Raw genomic sequence first — 5724 nt, forward strand, 5'->3', positions numbered from 1 at the left:
GACTTACCAAGACACCTGAGGTGAGTCTTCTCACTATACGTACCTAGAGCGGTATTATATGTTGAACAGAGGGTCCTACGTGTTTTATATGAGATTATGTGCTATATGTTATATGTATGTTGTATGATGTTATAAACTGGACCGGAGGGTCGAACGATATAGACGGGGTCGGAGGGTCCAACGAGCTATGACCGGACCAGAGGGTCCAAAGAGCTACGGGACTGGGGGGTCCTGCTGAAACACATCGACCGGAGGGTCGTATTATAGCCTCGAGTGGCGTATGTGTTGTATGCGGTATTTTGGGGAACTCACTAAGCATTTATGCTTACAATTGTTGTGTTATGTGTTTCAGGTACTAGCGAGGACCGTGGGAAGGCGCCGGCGTGACTCGTACACACTAGAGAGAGAGTTTGATTTTTATGATCTTGGGATATGTTATGTTTCAAAAACTACTGTTGGAAATATTTGAGAGTATTTTTATATGAACTTGGTTGATGAAAAATGAATTTTTTTTTGAAATTTACGTTGTTACAAGTTGGTATCAGAGCCTTGGTTTGAGGGATTCGAATGCATCTTCGGGCGTATCTGAACTCAAACCGAGGATTTGAGGAAATTTTTTGATAATGAAGTAAAATTTTTGAAAAGGGTAAAAAGAGTTTTGAGACAAACAAAGCAGAGCTGTGTGTACAATCAGCCAGCGCCCGAACAGTGAATCCCCAAAAGTACCCTTACATTATGTGTTATGATATATGCTATGTTATATTATGCATGCTAAAGTAGGCAAGGTATTCTTATTAGGACTAGAGTGGCCTGATTTGTGATGCCTTAGCCTAGGAGATTTCTGCTGCTGAGTTGCTTTGAGAGCTAGTAGATAGCAATTAAGAGCTCATGAGAGGTCTATCGGAGGGTAGCCAATGCATAATGAGAGTAGAGTACTTGTGACCCAGGATCCAAGGAGGAGGACTTGGGGTGAATGCTGATGCGGTGTTGTCAGTAGTATAGGGCCCGTACTACTGAAGACACTGGATCAGTGAGCATTCCAAGTAAGAATCCTTTGGAGAACGGAAGACGAGTAGGGTTGCGTCATCGAGTATGAGTATGCTCGATCGTGTCTCTGATATTTACTGTTGTATTTCAGAAGCATCATGGTTGGGACTTGACACACACCTGAGAGCAGTGGTGTTAGCGACGAGGAGATCCGTCGATTGATTCATGAAGAGGTGGCTGCTGCCATCCGGGCTGAGATTCCAGAGATGTTTGGGAACATCAAGACCACATTGATTGAGACCTTTGATGAGCGGTATGCAGCACTGACTGAGGCTGCGGCAGCTGCAGCTACGGCTGCTGTTGTTGTTGCCATACCTCAGGGAGGTGACTCGTTGTTGTTTTGGGAGTTCAGCAACACGAAGCCACCAGAGTTCGATGGGATGCAGGACTCGATTGCTGCGATGAGATGGATCTCTGACATCGAGGGATGTTTCTATACGTGTTCTTGTCCAGAGCACTTGAGGGTACGGTTCGCTTTGAACCAGCTCCACTTGGGAGCGAAGGATTGGTGGAAGTTCGTGACGGCGAACTTCACTTTGGCAGAGATTTCTGAGGTGACCTGGGAGAGGTTCACCGCTATGTTCGGAGACGAATATGTTCCCCCGGTTGAGAGGGAACGGTTGATTCAAGAGTTCTTTACCCTCAAGCAGGGTACTGATTCTGTGGCAGTGATCACCAGGAAGTTTCATGAGAGGGCGATGTTTTGCCCTGAGCAAGTGTCTTCTGAGCAGGCTTGTATGAGCCGTTATCTGAGTGTTCTGAGGAGAGATATTTGGGAGTTCGTGGCGAACTCGACTTACCGGACATTTGCTGAGCTCCAGGAAAATGCCTGGAAGAGGGAGATTGAGTTGGAGACTCAACCCAAGGAGGAGGCCGAGTCACAGAGGGTGGATCGGTGACTGGCTCAGTCTCAGCCAGCAGCCAAGCGGGCTAGACCTGCTGATTCAAGATATGGGGGCGCGAAGGGCCGCACTTGTGGGAAGTGCGGCAAGAGTCACGAGGGGTCGTGCAGGGCTGGAGTATGCTACAAGTGCGGGAAGGAGGGGCATATCGCGAGGGATTGACCCAAGGGATTTTCGGTTTGCTTTCATTGCAACCAGACCGGCGATTGGAAGGACGAGTGTCCTCAGTTACTTCAGGGATCAACGCAGGGATCTTCACCTGCTGCTAGGGATACCAAGGTTCGGCCGGTGAAGGTCGAGGCACTGAAGGCTCGTGGGAGAGCTTTCCAGTTGACTGCGGTGGAGGTCCGCGTGACGCCCGATGTTGTGGCTGGTATGTATTCTATATTCATCTTTTAATTGAGTTGAGTTATTGTGCTTATATGATGATGTGTGTAGGTACTTTTCTTGTGAGTTCTATGCCTGCTTTGGTATTATTTGACTCAGGTGCGAGTCGGTCGTTTGTTTCCGTAGCATTTAGTCAGCACATTAGTATCCATCGAGAGGCGTTGGATCGACCTTTGCGAGTTTCCATAGCTGATGAGCGAGCAGTGTATGCTTCAGATGTGATTCGAGGATGTGTCCTTGAGATCTTCGGTGTGGAGTTTCCGATAGATCTAGTTCCGATTGAGATGGGGGATGTGTGTGTTATAGTGGGTATGGATTGGTTGAGCCAATATGGAACTGTGATAGACTGCGAGCTTCAGTTGGTGACGATACTAGACCCTAGTGGGGGAGTACTTATAATGTTCGGTAAGGGAACCCGATGTGGGTCGGCGTTTTGTTCGACCGCCAGGGCGAGGCAGAGTTTGCAGCAAGGCTGCTGTGGATTCGTAGCCTATGTGACAGACACACGAGTGGCCGTTGGGAGGCCAAGTTCGATTGATGAGGTTCCGATAGTGTGCGAGTTTCCGGATGTTTTTCCCGAGGAACTACCGGGTGTGCCTCCCGAGAGGCAAGTGGAGTTCCGTATCGATTTGGTTCCGGGAGCAGCTCCTATCGCCAAGGTGCCTTATCTCCTCACGACACCAGAGATGCAAGAGTTATCCTTGCAGCTTCAGGAGCTGTTGGGGAAGGGGTTTATTCGACTGAGTAGCTCACCTTAGGGAGCTCCGATCCTCTTTGTCAAGAAGAAGGATGGTTCACATCAGATGTGCATTGACTATCGAGAATTGAACAAGCTAACGGTTAAGAACTGTTATCCATTGCCGAGGATTGATGATTTGTTCGATTAGTTGCAGGGAGCGTCTTGGTTCTCCAAGATAGTCTTGAGTTCGGGTTATCATCAAATGAGGGTTCGGGATGAAGATATCCAGAAGATAGCGTTCAGAACTCGTTATGGGCATTACAAGTTCGTGGTGATGCCTTTTGGGCTCACCAATGCACCAGGTGCGTTCATGGATCTCATGAACAGGGTGTGCAGGCCGATGCTGGACCGGTCGGTGATTGTATTCATTGATGATATTTTGGTGTATTCGAGGTCTAGAGAAGAGCACGAGGAGCATTTGAGGGAGATCCTTGGAGTTCTGAGATCGGAGAGGCTTTATGCCAAGTTCTCCAAATGTGAGTTCTGGTTACAAGAGGTTCAGTTTTTGGGGCATCTCGTCAACCAGAATGAGATATTGGTCGATCCGGCCAAGATTGAGGCGGTCATGAGGTGGGAGGTGCCGAGATCACCCACGGAGATCAGGAGCTTTCTGGGTTTGGCCGGCTATTATCAGAGATCTATTAAGGATTTCTCCAAGATCGCCGTGCCACTCACCAAGTTGACCCGGAAGGGTGCTGAATTTTCTTGGGGTCCGGAGCAGCAGACCTCGTTCGAGACACTTCGCCAGAAATTATGCGAAGCCCCAGTATTAGCCCTTCCAGAAGGGATGGAGGATTTTATGGTATATTGTGATGCATCGATATCCGGATTGGGAGCGGTGCTTATGCAGAGGGGGCATGTGATAGCATATGCATCGATGTAGCTTAAGCCTCATGAGTCGAGGTATCCCACTCATGATCTAGAATTGGTAGCGGTAGTGTTCGCCCTCAAGATCTGGCGACACTATCTGTATGGGGTTCGGTGTACGATATACACAGACCACAAGAGCTTGAAGTATTTGATGGATCAGCCCAACCTAAATATACGCCAAAGGAGGTGGTTGGATGTGGTCAAGGATTATGATTGGGAGATCCTATACCACCCGGACAAGGCTAATGTTGTAGCCGATGCACTGAGCCGTAGGGCGGAGGGCGCCCCGATGCGAGATGTTTGTTTGAGATTGACAGTGATGACCCCGGTGTTGGATGCTATTCGTGGGGCCCAGGCTGAGGCCGTGAGGCCAGAAAGCCAGAAGAGAGAGCGAGTTGTCGTGCTGGTATCAGAATTCGTTACCGATAGCCGGGGGCTTATGACATTTCAGGGTCAGATATGGGTACCATCTGTGGGCGGGACGCGTACCATTTTGATGGAAGAGGCTCATCGATCGAAGTTCTCGATCCATCCCGGGGCCACTAAGATGTATTTGGACCTGAAAAGGGAGTATTGGTGGCCCTGTATGAAGAGGGATGTCGCATGGTTTGTAGAGAGATGCTTGACCTGTCGCAGGGTTAAGGCCAAGCACCAGCGTCCACATGGTAAGCTGCAGCCATTAGAGATTCCCGAGTGGAAATGGGAACATATTACCATGGATTTCATCACCAAATTGCCAAGGACTGCGAGAGGTGTCAATGCAATTTGGGTGATTGTGGACAGGTTGACGAAGAGCGCTCACTTCCTTGCTATCAGTGAGAGCTCTTCTGCGGAGAGGTTGGCAGAGATGTACGTGAGAGAGGTGGTATCGCGACATGGAGTGCCGATCTCGATTGTCTCATATCGAGATGTACGTTTTACTTCCAGATTTTGGAAGAAGTTTCATGAGGAATTGGGTATGAGACTGCATTTTAGTACCGCATACCACCCACAGACTGACGGGCAGAGTGAGCGGACGATTCAGACGCTCAAGGACATGCTCCGAACATGTGTGTTGGATTTTGGCAGGAGTTGGGACACGTACTTGCCCTTGGCAGAACTACAGGACTGGAGGGTCCTGCTGAGACACATCGACCGGAGGGTCGTATTATAGCCTCGAGTGGCGTATGTGTTGTATGCGGTATTTTGGGGAACTCACTAAGCATTTATGCTTACAGTTGTTGTGTTATGTGTTTCAGGTACTAGCGAAGACCGTGGGAAGGCGCCGACGTGACTTGTACACACTAGAGAGAGAGTTTAATTTGTATGATCTTGGGATATGTTATGTTTCGAAAACTACTGTTGGAAATATTTGAGAGTATTTTTATATGAACTTGGTTGATGAAAAATGAAAAATTTGTTTTGAAATTTACGTTGTTACATATGTGCTTTTGAATCATGTGCTTGAACATGTGAGGCATTATCTATGGTCAAGATATCTTCTATTTCATGGTTGATATTATCAAGGATTGATATATGCCATTTTTTTTCATGCCTAGAGTTATGAGTGGGGTACATCTCGTCGAGCTAGATTTAGATGGTCAGGTAGATTTTTGTGGGCCATTAATGGAAACAAATCAGGGGTATCTATTGGAAGATCAATAGTTAGTGTTCATAAGATCAGTAGTTAGTGTTCATAAGTGTTGCTACCATTTCAAGGGAAGGAGCAGTAGCAAGAGGATGATGATGGTAGTTTTATGAGCTTGTTCGAACCATTGGAAGTGTTAAAGAAATTTTGAA

The sequence above is a fragment of the Lactuca sativa genome, chromosome 8, assembly GCF_002870075.4.
Source record: "Lactuca sativa cultivar Salinas chromosome 8, Lsat_Salinas_v11, whole genome shotgun sequence".
Lineage (NCBI taxonomy): Eukaryota > Viridiplantae > Streptophyta > Magnoliopsida > Asterales > Asteraceae > Lactuca > Lactuca sativa.